General features: G+C 38.5%; 1 protein-coding gene across 4 annotated transcripts in view; it reads left to right on the plus strand.

Annotated features, from left to right (window-relative positions):
- Positions 1–18,654, plus strand: part of cadm2a (cell adhesion molecule 2a) — a 493,856-nt gene that overhangs the window by 79,801 nt on the left and 395,401 nt on the right. The gene's annotated exons all lie outside the window — the stretch shown is intronic.

Raw genomic sequence — 18,654 nt, forward strand, 5'->3', positions numbered from 1 at the left:
TAACTTTAACTTAACGACTTAAATATACATTATGCTATTGAATGACTTTAGAAGTGTTGGAATATAGTGCGAAAACTTTATGGTGCTTTACAATGTTTTGTATGCCTTTAGCTTAACAATAACACATACAATATCAGACCGAGAAGCTGCAGCCGTGGCGGAATGATTTTAGGTGTGGCGGCCCGCCACGGCAGAATGAATGTAGCGGAAACACTGAACTGCAAATTAACATTTATATGTCCTAATCATAAAAACGATATGTTACATATGAAAGACAAGATGTCGTTTTTACTGTAAAATACTGCCACATCAAATAAGCTTGTTTGCTAAGATGTTATTATAGTGTTTATTCGATTGTAGGCTATATTCAAAATAAATAATCCGTAACTGTGAAATATGTATGATAAAATGTATACAAGAAAGATTACATTTGAAATATAGTTAAAATTTTAATTGTTGTTGTAATTGTAACCTTTTTATTAAAATAGCAAAAAGATATGTAGGCTACATATAAATAAATCTTAGGTAAATCTTAAAAGCTCAATATAAGCCTCCTCTTTAAATTTTTTGTATTGTGTTTTATTAGTGACACATTTGGGATATATTCCCAAACTTTCTGTAAAAACAGTATGAGAATTAACTGCACAATTACTAGAAATGTTTACATTTGATATTATACAATTTGCAAGCACAATTTGAAAAATAAATAAATAATTGGAACTGTGAACCAATTTTGTATTATATAGGCCTATATATATATATATATATATATATATATTGTCATTGCATTCTTGTGGCTCAGTGACACACCTGAATGAAAGGCTCATTAGTATGCAGCCCCATTATGCGCTCATTATGTGGGCCCATTGTCTTCTCAGGTGTGAATCACAGCAGGTCACACCCCTGCGCATATTGCCTTTCCAAACAAAAAGTGTAATTTTTAAATTTAAACCAATCTATTGTTTTATGTGAATGATAAGGCAGGATGATTTTCAGATCATTTTGAAGAAAAAACTCTAGGCGACAACATCCATTAGTCAAAAGTCTTGTGGACAGATATTTAGTATGTGTTTTGTGGCCTTATTTCAGAAACTTTAAGTTATAGTTTTTTCAATAACCACGCATAAACAATATTCTCTCAAAAATACAAACATGTACATACATGTTGATAACATAGTATGGTAGCCCTGTTTGTGCTAAATAGTGTAATTACACCTTTGCCAGTAATTTGTTTATAAGCAACTGAAAAAAGCACAAATGTCAGAGTATGTCAAAACATCTCAAGGACCCCAAAAACACCTTGGACCCCAGAGGGATAAGGCGGGCGCACACGGTGCGATTTTTTGCTGTCTTACCGGCTCGCAGATGATTTTTTTCACTCTGGAGAAATCGCGTGGAAATTGGTTATTCTCGCATGTCGGGGCTCGTATCGCGGAAGATACGAGCCGAGAGCACCTCTCGACCTCCCGATAATTTTTAAGCATGTCGAAAGAGTTCGGGAGCTGTCAGCTTGAATTCGTGAGGTTGAATGAGCTCATTTGACGATCTATCTGAATTTGACCAATCAGGAGCTGCGGAAATCCACAGAGGAAGAAAGACGAAAATGGCAGCGCCACGGTGAATTTGAACTATTGAAAAGGAAGATAAACTCGCTGAATTTTGGCAGGAACAGCGAGCACTGCATGATGTGTCATGCAGTGTGTACCCTGACAGGGTCGTCCGAGGTGATTTTTCAGCGGATCACCCTAGAGCTACAGTTAACATGTGATGGCCGTAGCCAGCTATGAGGTCACCGAGGTCCGGACCTCGGCCATTTTTTTACATTCAAAAATAAAATGTGAAGCTCTCTGAATGAATAATTAGCCGTTTAAACCATCTCATATGAGTGTTTGGAATTAATTTAGCTGCGAGAAGCTAGCGCAGTGAACGGGGCTTTGAGAGCGCGTTGTGAGTGAGGGCGCGGGTGCGATCCCGTGTTGCCAGATCCACCTAATGGAGAGGTGGCAGTAGTCTTCTGGGCTTGTTTTTCTGATTTAATGTCACACTTTAGGAAGTTATTAAAGTGGCAAGTTGCATGTTAGGGTTCGTGATATATTAATCTTCTTTCCAAAACACAAGCTTTGAACTTATTTCGGATTTTTATAAAAAAAAAAATTGTTTGTTTTTGCTTGTTTTTCGTAGCAATATCTGGCAACATTTTACTGTCGGCAATCAGCATTAATAAATAAAAAAAGCTTATAGACAAACTGTATTTGCTGACAGGAAGATACCACATTCGGTAAGACAAACGCAATGATCATCGTAATTATCTGTAAGAAATGTATAACACTATCAAAAACAATAGCATAATACAGATCTGTATGTTACAGAATGAAATAGGCTACTGGCTAGCAGGAAGATGGCTCATGCTGCACAAAGTCATCATAAAAACATTAAAGCAGTGTTTCTAGTAGTCTAGTGGATGCTATTATAACACAATTCTTTACACCTCACCCCGGACCTCACTAATAATTTCAATCCCTGGTTACGGCCTTACATAAAGGTAGCTATTGTTAGCTATAGTGTGTACCGTAACTACATTTTTTAACTCATTCACACACAAAGGGTGACCAGACGTCCGTTTCCCGGTGCTGAAAACGAGCCTATATATGTAGCAGTCACGGCTTGTATCAATATTTTATATGCAGTTATGAGGGAAGGAGAGCAGAGTTTTTATCAGAGTTTTTGGCGATGAACTTCGTGTGATTTCTTCGGAATTCAGCAGGTCGTAAAATCGTGTCGTATATCACTCCGTCGTCATCGTCTTGCTCCTCCAAGATGACGTCTATGCGACACACCGAAGCAGTTTGTTTACCTATGGATCAAACATGGCAGCAGACGCGAAGTTACCTTTCGATGCAGCCTTAGATATTGTTCTAAGTAGTTTAGAACGCAAATAAATCTCTGACCCATCGTCTTCTTCCTCGTCTAATTTCTTTCGCTCTACATACGTCATCTGGTATAATTGAAACGATTGGCTATGAGCTACGTACAGGCGCATTTGATAGACATTTGTCGCACTCAATAAACGGCTCTGGGCATTCGTGAACCACGCCTCAAATACGAGAAGATGAACATGTGGTTCCCAGACCACGTCTCAATGTCAATGAGACGTAGTCTGACGTTAGCCAGGCTAGATGCATACAGTAGTAATTTGGAAATGAAAGTAATGGACAAGACATGGACAGTCATGGACTAGACATATGGACATAATTGAGTCCCTTGTCTTGAAATTTGTGCTTTATTTTGATGACTTGTTTTTTCATTATTGAACTTTTACAAATATGAAATGTCGAGCTTTGTTGTATTATTGTTGTGGATCGGTTGTCTTTAACGCTACCATCTTTACCTGTCTTTACGTACATGCACTGAACCTCTCTTATGCATTCTCATGATCGAAGCATGTTTGTGGCTCTAGTGCCTGATCCTCTCGCCTGAGTATTTCCCCTAATCTCAGGGGTGGTAATCAAGTGTTTTTTCTTAAATTGCTTTTACCTCACGCAGATGAAGGATTCGATAATACAGAGAATTCATTCTCCACAATTCGCCTTTGAGCCCCATGACGTCCAAGTTTCAGCCCAGAAACACAGGAAGCGCGCCACAGTGATTACTCAGACACTTGATGATGTGGCATCTGGGCTGGAAATTAATGAAAAGTCACACAAAGAAAGACTGAAGGATGGAAAGAAAACTAGAGGGAATTTATTCTGCCACATTCATTAAGCAACCCGTGGCTTTCACACTTTTTAAGGTGTGAAAATTGACAAAACCTTTAAAAAAATCCTTTTTATCCTGCATCTCTCTGGTAGTTCAAGACAATTCGACAGGTTTTATTCTTACATTTATCTGAAGTACAGCATCATTACTATATATATATATATTGTTTGTCTTAAAAATAAAAGAAAGTTGTAATGTACTATAATTTATCACTTTCATAAATGGGTTTTCTTATAAAAACTTTTCAGAAGTGAAGGAGGGAAACCACTGATGATTCACATTTCAGTCAAATTCAAGGTTTAGATTTGACAGATTGAGTGAGAATTAGGCTACGGCATGAAATCAGCTGAGCTCATAAGTTAAATTATATCATATGTTGACATCATGAAAGCAGAATGCCACGATTGGTTTGTTTAAATCCATAAACTGACTTGCTTTGGCATATTAGAGCTTACCACTCAGCTTCCAAAAAACAAACAGACAAAACACTCTTTTACACATTCATTTCTGCCTGTAGCCTGTCTGCCTTAGCAGAACTTGAGCTATTATCATCCCTGCGCTTCCATTTAATCGTTCCGGCAATGTGATTGAAGAGCTGAAGTAGCTCTGGAACACAACCATCAGACTCGAGGTTAATCCACTTCTGGTCCCATTTGAAAAAAATCTTTCAGCAAGTTTTGGAGTGTCACACAGACTTCATTAATCGCCTTCACCTCAGGTCTAATAGTTTCACAGCTTCTGCTCCATGTAAGATACCCGGTTTTCCCTTACTGGTGTCAGTGTCCAGACATTTTGTATTGTCCCATGCGGCTTGTCAACCCATAACAGGATGCAGTGTAAAGGCTCTTCTGACCGTGTCTCACTTGGCTGACCGTCTGCCTGCTAGTTTTGCTTTCAAAGCTCCAGATCCCCATAGAGACATTTCAGGCTGTCAGGTTACAGCACACAGTCTCTCTGCAGCACATGTATGTCCTTCCTCTGTGTACACACACATCCAATACCGGTGTGTCAACTCCAAACACCATGACAGTGCGCTTGACAGTTGGAGCTTGTTCTTGTCATATCCTGGAATTGTGAGAAATGACGTGTTTTACAGAGGACTAGGACTGGTTTTAGAAGTTTTTTTTTTTTTTTTGGGTGGGATGCTGACCAGACTATGCAAGTTCTGTAATCACTCCACTTGCCATAACAAAATTTGTACTTTTACTGCACCATCATCAAGCTTTTTTTTCCTTTTAAGTTGTATAACATGGCACTAGCAACACCAGGCTCATGGGTGCGATTCCCATGGATAGAATGTTTATCCTGAATGCACTTCACGAATCGGTGGATCGTGTAATAATGAAACTTTTGACTGTGGTGTTTTATGGGTCCTACATGTTTATTTTTAACAAGTGATATTACTATTTCAATAATGACAAGTCTTTAAATAGTTTTAGCATGTTATTGAATATGGAAAGTTAATGTATTTGGTCTTGTTGGACTAGATCTGCTGCTGCTGCAGAGCAAGTAATAAACATATAAACAGACACACTGCTGTGAGCAGATATGCTGATGTTGCATAAATACACATTCATAAATCCATTCATATAGGCAGGTGGAACTAGGGGAGGTGGAGGGTTTCAGAGGAACTCTGAACTCAGCGTCTGTGCGCTGCAGGAAAAGCAAACACTGAACCAGACTAATTGACAGTGAGATGAGACAGACTCATTGACTCATGTGATTGCTTCCAGATTGCATGTCAAGGACCTATCAGTCTACGCCCTCTTGAATTTCATGACTGAACTAGAAATTTGTTTAACATGAAAATGAAATCAAATTAGCTCCAATGTTTAAGTTTAAAGTTGTTAGAAGTTTGATCATGTTTTGTAATTGGTTTTGATAAACAATGCCTTGCAAATGCAGATTATATTGTAATATTATATAATATATTATGTTTAATATATTTATATATAATATATATTACCGGATTTTGGGGGGAAATGTAATTGTGAATTTTCTGATTAAAATTTGTCACACTTTAGATTAGGGTCCAATTCTAACTATTAACAAACTATTAACTACGACTTTTGCCTCAATCAACTCATAATTACTGCTTATTACTAGATAGTAAGGTAGCTGTTAAGTTTAGGAATATGATAGGATTAAGGGATGTAGAATATGGTCGTGCAGTATAATGCATTTATATGTGCTTTATAAGTAGTAATAAACAGCCAATATCCTAGTAATATGCATGCTAATAAGCAACTAGTTAATAAATTGGATTTTGAAATGTTGAAAAAAGCTCTAGGTTTGCTGTGCTTGTTTGTAGGGCTGCACCATTTTTGACCAAAAAATGTTTATAATATATATCATTATGAATGTAATAATAATAATAATAATAGTGTTACAAAATAAAAGTATCAGACAAAAAATAATATTGCTATTGTAATATATTACTACTATTGTAATGTTCATGGAAAAATGAATAAATTAATTAAATGATTAATAATAATAGTCTTTTTCAAACATTAAACCATCAAACATTTATTTTGGAGTAAAACCGCTGAGATCTTGCCTTTTTAAAGACATCTTTCATCCTGTACCGTTCCCATACTCTTTTCAATCTACCCAGCAGCCTCCATTTCGAATAACTCTCAAGGATGGTGTCGCAATTTGCCGTGGGCGAACGAAAAGTGTAAATGAGGTAATGAACAGTGGTGAGGTGAGGCAGATGTACCCACATGCCTGTCAGTACATTCAAAATATCTTCTCACAGAATGGAAGAGCAAGCGTTTCCTGCGTTTCGACTTCAACCACATAACACTTTTTGTGTTTTTACATGGTTTCAATTGTACCTGCGGCTGCCCCCTTTAAATAGCTCCCATTCATCAGCGCCCCTCTGTGCTGGTGTAATGTCAGAAGCTTGTTGTGAAACGACTTTACACGCTGCAACAGCAAATGGAAAGCCAGAGGGCAGAGCTGCTATATTTAACCAGAGAGCTGTGAATGAGCCATGATGTTTACTGAGGTCTGTTGCGTGAACTTGTTTCTTGCATTTGCAGGCGGGTTTCTAATTGGGGTGCGGTGTCCTGTGCATTTGATGCCGTTTATGTCTAATCTGTCTTTTCCACACTAATTGTTTCTCGTTTTTTGTTTGTATATGATTTTATTAATCACAGCTGCATTTATTAGTCGCGAGCATGTGAGTTGTGGAAGTGTCTTTGTAAGAATACAAGGCCAATCTGACTATATCCTCATATTGGAAGAGTCTAGAATTGAGTTCTCACAAGATCCCTCCCCTTTCTAAAATATGTTTTAATAAATAGTCCTATCACAGATTGACATCCTCAAATCGGATCAGAAGTTTATTTTGTCTCTGTTTGACAGGTGGTCAGTCAGAGAGGTTGAAACATAAGACTTCGTAATGTCAGCCGAACGTTTTTGAGGGAATATTATGACAAAATTATTTCACAGATGAATCATTCAAAACACAACTGGGAATGTTTATTTAGAAAGTTAATGGGGTCAATTTTGATTTCAGTTAGTCATTATTTTGCAGTTTGGTTCTACTAGTGATCTCCAATTTTGTGCTTTTGCCTCTTTATGAGACAAAAAAGTGGATCGTGACGGGAATTTAGTGGAGATGGGGGAAATTGTAATTAGGAACTCGAACCTGCATTACCCAAGTGAGCACTGTCAATGTGTCGACTACAACACGACAGCTCCAACATATATATATAATTATAATTATTATTTTTTGTTGTTGTTGTTGTTGTTGTAATTTAGATGAAATTTCACAACATTGTCTGACCTAGATGACATACTATGACATTTTTTGTGTCATTTTTAAATGTCAGTATTTGCATGCTTTATATTTATTATTTACATATTATTTATAATATACATAATAGTTTGGGGTTAATAAGATTTTTTTTTTAAGAAATTAAATCTAATTCAGCAAGAACTTATTAAATTGATCAAAAGTTACAGTAAATACATTTGCATTGTAAAAAATAGTTTTCAAATAAATGCTGCTTTTCTCAAAAATATTATGCAGCACAACCGTTTTCAACATAGAATAATAATGTTTCTTGAGTTGCAAATCAGGATATTAGAATGATTTATGAAGAATCATGTGACACTGAAGACTGGAGTAATGATGCTGAAAATTCAGCTTTGCCGTCACAGAATTTAATAAATTACATTTATTACTGTTTTTATTGTATATTTTATCAAATAAGATGCAGCCTTGGTGAGCATAAGAAACATATTACCAGCCCGAAACTTTAAAAAAAAAAATTATACATACCCAAAATAATTCCTTTTTTTTTTCAACATCAAGAACTGTGGTTAGGTTCCACACTTGTGTATTAACAACACTCTACCCACAATTCTCATTACTGTAGGGTTTTCAAGTTCAAGTTTATTGTCAATTCTACTATATGTTCAGGACATACAGAGGATTGAAATTCCGTTTCCCTCAGACCCATGGTGTAAAAACCCATTTTCATTATGTGTATAACATTACTTCTCAATGTGTGTGTATGTTCATAGACAGAAAGTGAGAGAATAAGGTGTATTAAATGATTAATTCACCAGCATGTTCTTCATCTACAGGGACACATGGGTGACATTACTCAGATATGGCTAGAGAGGGAAAGGCACAAGGAGAGACAAGAGCTGGGCTGTTTTTCACCCTTGCTCTCTGTGGCTGGATGTGATTAGATTAATTAAAGTAGTGTGTTAGGAGGGGGGTGTGTCGCAGCGGGTCTTGTCATAAAGATGAGCTGTTTTCTCTCCTTCATTCATTGATCTGCCGAGCACCTGCTGTCAGACGGCCATGCTACACTGCCCTTCTCTCTCACTGTCTTTCAATCTGAATGATCCATTTGAACAGATTGAATCCTTTTAGACAGATGTTGCTGATACACCTGTGCAACAGTTTTATTCATTCATTTTTCTGTCTTTATTTCCGTCCGTTATTAATAGTAAACTCGTGATCACCGTGGCTCTGCTCTTTGCCCTCCTCGTTGGTCAAGGTCAGTTTTGTGGAAAAGAAGTCTTCGGGCCCTATTTTAACGATCTGAAACGCAAGTGTCAAAGCGCAAAGCGCAAGTAACTTTGTGGGCGGATCCCGGCGCTGTTGCTATTTTCCCGGCGGGATAAATGCCTCTTGCGCCAGGCGCAAATCTAAAAGGGGTTGGTCTGAAGTAGCTTCATTATTCATAGGTGTGGTTTGGGCGTAAAGTGAAATAAACCAATCAGAGCGTCATCTCACATTCCCTTTAAGCGCAGGCGCGCTTGTTCTAATGGTGTGTTCACACCGAACGCGAATTTAATTATTTGCGTGAGTGGATTACATACAAAGTCAATGCAAAGACGCGAATAGACGCATCATTCGCGCCGGGCGTTGCGAATGACGCAAATTGGGCGACGCCTTTGCCGCGAATGTCTTCCGCGCAAGTTGAAAAATGTGAACTCGAGCGAATGTTCAAGCGTCTAACTAGACGCGATAAACGCGTATTTGACGCTCTATTCGCGTTCGGTGTGAACACACCATAAAGCGGATTCCTATTATAACGGCGGATTTGCCAGGCGCGCGCCAGGAGCGGTTCACAGCCGAGGAGAGCAACGTTCTCGTCAGGGCCGTAAAACACAGAGAAGTGACATTGGGGATGGAGAAACCCACCCAAATTAACTTCTGTTAAACAGGCGTATGATAATTTGGGTAAATGTGTAAGCTACATGTATGCTTTTATAATAAATTGTCTATCTATCTATCGATTGATCGATCGTAATAATGTATGATTTGCAAAAATGAAAACTGCTGCTTAGATGAGAGAATCAAAGTGTATGCGCGTTGTGCACACGCTACATTGATTATGGCCAAGCATGCGCCCTTAAAATAGCATAATGAACAACACGCCACTGACTTTAGACTGGGTTTTTTCTGGTCAGTGGCGCAATTGTTTTATAGAACAGCAAAATAGCATGAGGGAAAGTTTGCGCCGGAACACGCCTCCTCTTTGCGCTGAACCGCCCCGGGGAGCGCAAGTGTATTTCTTAGTTAACCGACGTGCGTCTGTGGAGGGAAAAGTCCGCTTTGCGCGGGTGCAAAATAGGAATAATACATGCGTCAGTGTACAAAGTCATTTGCGCCGGGTGCAAGATAGGGCCCTTCGTCTTAAAGCCTCCCCATTTGTTGTTCTCTATCTAATAAGCATATTATTTGAAAAACATAGTGAGTGCAGTCTGAACTTACACACCATCTAATTTGCATATCATAAAATATGCAAACGCTTTCAGGGTACATTAGACCCTGTTACTGTCTGTCCGTCTTTCTGTCTGTCTGTCTGTCTGTCTGTCTCTCTATCTATCTGTCTGTCTGTCTCTCTTTCTCTGTCTGTATAATAGGATCTCAATGATTCTATTGTATACTATTGTAAACACAAAAAGAGGCAATTTTCACTAAAAAATAAAATTGGGAGTTACTGTTTGAAATCCCAAGGAACAGCAAGTGTGTTGTTTCTTTAGGCTCTCGCAGCGCAACAGATCTGTCCGAGCTGTCACATGCGATCTACCCCTGTTTGACATTTGTGGGACTTCGCTTTGCGGTGCCGCCCGTGTGAATTCTTCGGTGCTCGTCACTGCAGTGAGTCAGAGGGAGTCGTTCAGTAAACAGTTGGGTCTGAAGGCATAATTAAGGGGAAAGCTGAGGTCTATCACGGCAGGCAGAGATAGGCAGACAGAATGAGAATTAATTTAAATGCTGCTGCTCGGATAAAGGGAAATAATTACTGAGCTTAGCATGTACACCTGCCACTGACTGCGAGAGACATCACCTCACTTGCCACCATTTTGTGTAACGTAGTGAAATGAAGCTCAAGTCTCCTGCCGTTTTTCTCTGCTGGAGAGGATCTGTGGAGGGCAGCTGAGAAGAGGAGTTGGCCTTTCTGTGCTTTGAAATTACTCCTACATGTTACAGAATTTTAGAGTCTGGTTCATGTGCTCTAGCTTTTCTAGTCACGTATCCCTATTGCACTCTTCTCTCACCTTTTTTCTGTTCTTTAAAAAGGGCCATGTTTTATCAGAGAGATGGCTTATGGAGCTCCAAAAGGGTCTGAAACTTGGTTCTAAATGTGACTGTTTTTGCTACTGTACTTTTAATAATATGTCAATTTGATTATTGGCTAACCTCCACATACCCGCATAGTTCACTCTGGTTATTTAGCATCTGTATGTAAAATATGGAAGCCATGAGCCATTATGGTAACAGGTAAAATTTGGATTTTGGGAATTAGGAATCATAAAAATCTTTTTATGGCATGTCCGATAATACAGTGTTTATAATCAGGGTTTAAATTTAACTTTTTAACCGGCCAATTTGGCTACTACATTTTTAAGAGCTCACCATTTTAAAAAAAGTAAGACAAGAAATGAACCAGATTAATTGCGTCACAGTTTGTGCTGCTTATTTATATATATATATATATGTGTATATATATATATATATATATATATATTTATATTTATATATATATATATATATATATATATATACTATATAATATTGTAATATTGAATTTTATACATTTATTTCTTATTCAAACAAAATCCTGTCATCCAGCCATCTCCTCCCTTCCTCTTTCATCCTCATCCTTTTCACCAAAAATGTGCTTTAGGTGGACAGATCAATACAGTACAAAGAAAAATGTAGGATGTTGGAAAATAACAAAGTATTTTCTGTTTACCAAATGCTTTTTAATCTTCACTATTGCTTCAATACAAATGAACAAGCGCGTGGCTATTTGTTGCGTAGTGACGTGCATGTTCAATTAAGCCAGATATGCGCAATACGCTGTATTTAATATATCATGATGACTCAAATAAAGATCTGAACGACTTTTACAAAAGGCAAATTGTATGGCAAGGTGACTGGGTCATAGTATCTCTGAAATGGCGAGGCTTGTGGGTTGTTCCCGTTTAGCAGATTCAGATTTACCAACAGTTGTCCGAGGAGGGACAAACCACAAACACGAGGGTAGCGAAGGTTATCCCATCTGGTCCGAGCCAACAGAAGGTCTACTGTGGCACAAGTCACACAAAATGTTAATGATGGTTATGGGAGGAATGTATCACAATACACAGTGCATCGCACTCTGCTGCATCTCAGAGTGATGACCCTCGTCCACCGTCGAAAGGACTTACAATGAGTACGTGAGCGTCGGAACTTGACCTTGCAGTAGTGGAAGAAGGTCGCCTGGTCCGATTAGTCCCATTTTCTTTTACATCACGTGCATAGTTGTGTACGTGTGCCATTTACCTAGAGAAGAGAAGTGCACTGTGGAACGATGACAAGTGTGGAGGGAGTGTGATGCTCTAGGCAATGTTCTGCTGGGAAACCCTGGGTCCGGTCATTCATCTGGACGTAAGTTTGGCACGTGCCACCTACCTAAAGGAACATGATGAGGTGTTCAAAGTGTTAATTGGCCTCTAAACTCCCTAGATCTCAATCCAATTAAACATCTGTTGGATGTGCTGGACCTACAAGTTTGATCCATGGCGGCTCCGCCTCGCAACCTACAGGACTTTCCATAGACATAATGATTTTTATACTGTACAGACTCTATGTTCTATCCCCCTACACTAAACATAGCACATACCCATCACAGAACACTTTCTATAGTTTGTTTTTTAAGCCATTTGGTTTACGAGGACAAAGAAAAGTGTCTTCATTAACCAGGTTTACATTGTAATACCCATGTCATTACACATTTGTGTCCTCATGAACCATATATACAAGAACAAACACACAATAATGCCTGCATTTTTGTCTTCCTGTAGTGTTGTCAATGAATTGCTATTCAGTTGGTATTATTTGTATTCCTTGACATTGCATTGATTTTATGATTGAAGACGCAATAGAACGTTGTCCGTCGGTTAGAAGATGTCTGCAAAGAATGCATCTCTGAGGATAAAAGCAGTGAATGTGAACTCACAAACAAACACAATCATCTGTCATCTCATGTGTCCATCAGTTTCCCCCTGGAGGGACTCCATCGGTGCGGATGTGTGAGCAGACACATGTGCGTGCGCCCATGTGGTTGTTTATTTTTATTTTTTTTGATTGTGTTGACCATAGCCTCAAGCAAACAGAATTGGGTCTTTTGCTTCTGGAGAAGAGAGTCTCCAGCCATCAGCAGCGCACATTAAATCACTTTCTCCGTGTTAATTTAGTACAATTAATTACATTTAATTAAATTTAAATATGAATACAATAAAAATGCACAAACAAATTAAAGAAAAAAATAATTAAATAAATATTTTTCAAGAATATATATATATTTTTTAATATAGAATAAAATATAGAATTCAACTGATGTGGGCTCACAATTGTGTGTTAATACTGACTATTTTACTACTTAGCCTATATTTTATAACATACTTATTTTGCTGGCCTCTATATTTACAGAGCATTTTTTATTAAATTTTCTACTGATCATTCCACTCTCAACTGTACAAAAAGTGTCACACGTTTCCCTTCCTCCCCACTGCCCAGTTGCTCACGTGAGGAGAGTTATGAAGCCTTTCCAGAATGCTAACTAGACTTCAAACAGCCGGGCTGCCTTTTGAAGAAGCGAGAAGAGACCCAGACAACACTCATGGTCATTATGTGAGGAATCTCGGAAGAGAAAATAACTCCTTAAATTGAAAGCAACACAAAGAGATTTTTTTTCCTGTTGCTGTTGTTGCGGAGAACATCAAAAATGGTTTCAGGGATGCAATTATTTTAGATATATTTTGGACTTTGGGAATTGCTTTTGTGTTGCTTGCTGAGGTTGACATGAGGAGCATAGAGGAGGCATAGAGCATCGCGCAATGCACACAAAAACAAGCGGCACACACACAATACAGCTCTTTAAATACGGCCTAGAGGACAACACAAATGATAAAATCAGGCGTTTTTGCACATTCTCTGGTGGGAAACCTTATACACCAAAAGCATGAAAGGTGTTTGATATTTCTTCTTGATATCTCATATTTATATCCATAAACACTAGACTTTTACAAAGAACAGAATGCAAATGACTTTCTTTTATAGGCATGTGCGAGACGTGATGGGTGTGTTATAAATGTATTATAGTATGATATAAATGTCACCCATCTATTTAATTTCATTCATCCGTTTTATTTGTAAGTATACGTATATGGCTGTATTGGTGGTACTTTATCTGCATGTATATGTGTATATATGTAAATATGGTTGTTTTTAGTGTTTGTCACATGTTTCGTACTGAGAGCATGGTTGATCAGCAGTTGCTGTGAAGCAGACACACCAGATGTTGCTGTGTTCGATAAATGACAGTTGTATCTGTGTGTCTCAGTCTGATATTTGTCTCTGCGTAGTGCTAGGCAGAAGCCAAAAGGAAGCTAAACAACTCGAGCTGGAGTGAGAAGTTAGTCAAGGCTAAGGAGGGATTAAGGATCAGGCCGATGGGGCCAGTGCACTGGGACGCCTGACTGTCAGGGGTCTCCAGCTGAGAGGCCTGCAGGGGACTGACATCTGTTAGATGAACAGCACTGGCATGTGTACCAGTTGCTGTTGGCACAGTCTGAAATAAATGAAGAAATAAGAAATGTTATCTGTCCATTGTCCCTCCTCAGCACTTATACTATTATTGCTTTGATGATATATACCAGTTGTATATGTTTTGTCTCTTTTGGAAAGAATTATCCACGTGATGTTTGTTTTTTGTCATTGCTATTTAGAGTCTGTATATCTCTAAATGTAACATGCTTACAATTAAATAATAGTAAATTAGCCCCCGGTTTCACAGACAATGCTTAAATGCACAATGCACACACTAAAATGCATGTTTGAGCTGTTTTAACTGAAAGCAACTTGCAATGACAGTCTTAAAATATTTGTTTATTAATACCTGTTGCTTAAAATGTAATCTGAGAAGGCAAAGCTGATGCTCAAGAAACACGTAGGCTATTTGTATTATTGTTATTATCAATATTGTGTTGCAGTGTGTGCTATGTTGTTACAGTTGTGCTGCTTAATGCTTTTGTGATATAGAATGTTTATTTGAAATATAGATATTTTTAACAATGTAAATGTCTTTATTGTCACTTTGGCTCAATTTAATGCAATCATAGGGCTGTGTAGTTTTAATCCAATAAAGAGCATAATGCAGAATGAACGAGGAATACAGAGATTTTAGTGAAAACGGAGAGTAACTAGACGTTCACCGTTAACAATGAACACAGAAAGCATGTTCTATAGTATGAATGTGTGTAGTATGGATGTAATCCAGACATACTACATTCACCATGTTGTCATCATGTGATCAACCAGTGTCAGTTGCGTCGCTTCACTTCTGTTTACAAATCTTCTCCCATGGCCTCATGTGATTGTAAAGTGTCCAATCTTACTTCCTCTCCCCCTCTCACTCCATCTATTTCGCAACATTAGGCTTGCTAGATTTACCCTTGCCGCCTTGTGCACATTAGAGTAAAAGTCTGTCCATTTTCTTAAGTAAGCACATTAATGCCTGTGCTGAGCATTAACCTTGAGTCCTCTTCGACCTGGGCAAACACATTAATGTCTCTGGTGCTGGGCAGTTTGTTGACCCAAGTCCTAATTGTGTACAGTCTTCCATCGAGCGAAAAGGCCTGACGCATCAGTCATTCTCAGCATTCAGGTCTTATTGACAGGTCTGAATAAATGGTTGGCTAATGCAGAGACCCTCATTGTTTACCCACACGCCTCCGACAGCAGTCGCCATCACAGACTCTGACGGTCCAATAATTTGTCCTCTACAGCAGTCGGGCAGATTTATGGAAATGATTCCGTTTCCTGGAGAGTCTAATTGAGTGTCTGCTGGGCTCAAGATCTTACGATGTCAGTCAACGTAAGAAATTACGCCACATTCGCCTGTAAGGGGAGGTCTTGTCAATGCCAGAGGTGATGATATCGGTTTACCTACTCATTATGGACACTGACCTGTTATTTACCCATAGACACACAGACAGTTTTAATATGCTATTGGTCCCTGGGATCAAAAGATTGATTTTCAACATGCTGCACATGCCAACAGCACCTCAAAGCCAATTTCCAATCTTTACAGTGAAAAACCAAAACAAGAGTAACTTCTCTGTGAGGTGTCAAACACCCTTCGCTCTGGTCGCGTCCTCTGGGCACAGCTGTCTTTTCCTCTTTAATAAAATCTATTGTACAGCCCTGGTTTGAGGGTCTAAACACCTGCTGCCATCAACAGGCAGATGGCACAGGGAAGGTTCAGGGTGAACCAGAGACAGAAGACAGTGTCTTTCCATGGGACTTGGGGCTGGCGGGAGGTCCTGCTTCACCCGCTGGCTCTGTAATGTCCAAACAGCAGGAAGACTGATACTCAGCTTCACTTCAGCAGCTGTTCTACCGCAACACAATTAAAGCCCATTGTGTGTGCCAGGCCACCGGCTGTAATTACATTTGCTTGCCGGCCGCAGCAGATCTCAGGCAGAAGACTGTCTTTGTAGTGTCAAGCCATTGCATTGCATATTTAAGAGAGAGGGGATGTTTACCTAGTGTGCGCCTATGCCTCTCTTTTCTCTCCTCTGAAGTAAGCCTGCACAATTAATCAAACTGAAATCTTGATATGGTACTGTACCACATTCCTGCAACACTAATTCTAATTACTATGAGAAACCTATATTATATAACGATACGTTGGACCTAAATGGAACTAAAATGGACCAAAAAGGTCTGAGCTCACTTTCAAATCCAGATACAATGTGAATGCAAAGAGAACTTGGTTGTTTTCCACTCACTTTTAGGTTAACTTAAAAGGCGTCAGTTTTGGACAGTGTAGAGGACACAAGTTTGAGACGTTTTAACATTTAAATTTGGTTTAACATGAGAGCTGTTGTTAGAATGTGGTTTTATGTATTTTTATTTATTTAGCCTGTATTGAAGTAGCATATTGAGATATATCATCCAATAAATCAATACATAAAATGTAATTTACTCACCACATCTCTTATAAGAGTTTCTTCTGTGGAACACAAAATAAGATATTTTAAACCATTTTCAGTTTGTCACATGTAAGCAGGGACGAAGACAGGTGTGAATCCAGTTGCAGCAATATTTATTGAAAATGAAAACAAAGATAATCCAATTAGAGTGTCAAAATCAGGAACAGAAGCAGGACCATGGAACGCAACATGCAAAGACAACAGCCAACAAACCATGACTGAAACACTGGGGAATTTATACACAGGATAACAAGAGGTTAACAAGGCACACCTGAAACTGATTAATCTCTATGGTAATAAACAAGACAAAGGCAAACAGAAACTAAACAGGAAGGGAGAAGTAATGATATAAGGAGAACAGAAAATACATTTCAAAATAAGAGTCCACAACAAGTAACCATGATACAAGGATCATTACACAGCTGTTTTTGTCCTTACACTGAAAGTCAATGGGGTCCAAAAGAACATTGGAACCCTCTGACTTTTGACTACTTTAGTCGTGCGTTTCCCTGGAAATAATTGCACATCTTAGAACGTTCTCAACCAATCAGAATCAAGCATTCAACAGCCCTGTAGTATAAATATAAATAATACAGTAAAAGTATGTATATATATATATATATATATATATATCTTTTTGTTCCACAGAAGAAAGGGTTGAAAGAACATCAAATGATGACTTTCAATTTTGAATAACCTATCCTTTTAAATGTTTTAATTTTGCAGTTCAAATCTAATTATGATTTGTCAAAGTTACCTCAATTTGATTTTCCGACCATATTGTGCAACTGTACTCTGTAGATTAACAAAGAGGAATGGGAGCCATGGGCACAGCGGCATGGCTGTGTGAAAAGAAGTCTGTCCGAGGTGACAGCAGATCAATGGAAGATCTAGGAGAGTTCTGGCTCCCAGACTCAAACTCCTGCAGTAGAATGCTGTCACATTAATCAGGGAGTCGTAAGGCCGACCCCTCTGCAGACTCCAATTTGGGGGCCGCAATGAACTGTCGTTGGTGTGATCAGAACAGGCAGAGAGGTTGGATTGTTTGGTTGGCTAACACATCACTACCAGGGATTCAGCCAGTGAGAGTCTTCATGTTAATTTTGTAAGTGCGTGAAGAGCCGTGCTTAAATATAGCCAAGGTGCTCACTAACATTCATCACCTTCTGAAAAAATTAGATTGGTTTGTTAGCACTACTTGCTTAGGCTAGCATTACTATTACTATTGTATAAATTAAGGCCCTGTCCACACGGAGACGCGTTTAGCTGTATACGTATAAATTTTTTGTCGTATTGGCGTTTCGTCCAGACGGATCCGGCGTTTTGGGACACTGAAACCGCTATTTTTTTAAACTGGGTCCCAGGGTGGATACATCTGAAAACGACACCCTTGCGTTTTCGTGTGCACTGCCAATCCGTATATTTTGTGAAACGATGATGTCATCACCCCACGTGTCGACTAGTCAGACGGTCACGTAACAGCAACAACAACTGCCGAACTGCTTGTATAATAATAATAATATAATATAATATAATATAATGCGGCAGAAACTACTGAGCCTCTTGTATTCCTTTATTTATTATTTACTTAAATGTATTTTTATTTAATTTATTTATTTAGGCCTATTCTTTCTTTCGTATGCTATGGTGCAGGTCTGTTGTCCGATTAAGACATTTCGTATTTTGTAGGGAAGGGGATTTAAAGCAAAAATAAACGATCGATGGGAATTATTTGATTATAACGGCTATTCAAAAAACGTACCCCTGTAATGTTCCACTCCGACATTACATTTCTCTTATTGTAGGCCTATACGTGTTGTAGCCATTAAAGAAATGTATTTAGTTTAATATTTATGTTTAAATATGTTATTTTAAAAT

This window comes from Rhinichthys klamathensis, unplaced genomic scaffold (assembly GCF_029890125.1).
Source record: "Rhinichthys klamathensis goyatoka isolate OS25496 unplaced genomic scaffold, OSU_Roscu_1.1 h1tg000050l_1, whole genome shotgun sequence".
NCBI classification, from domain to species: Eukaryota; Metazoa; Chordata; class Actinopteri; order Cypriniformes; family Leuciscidae; genus Rhinichthys; species Rhinichthys klamathensis.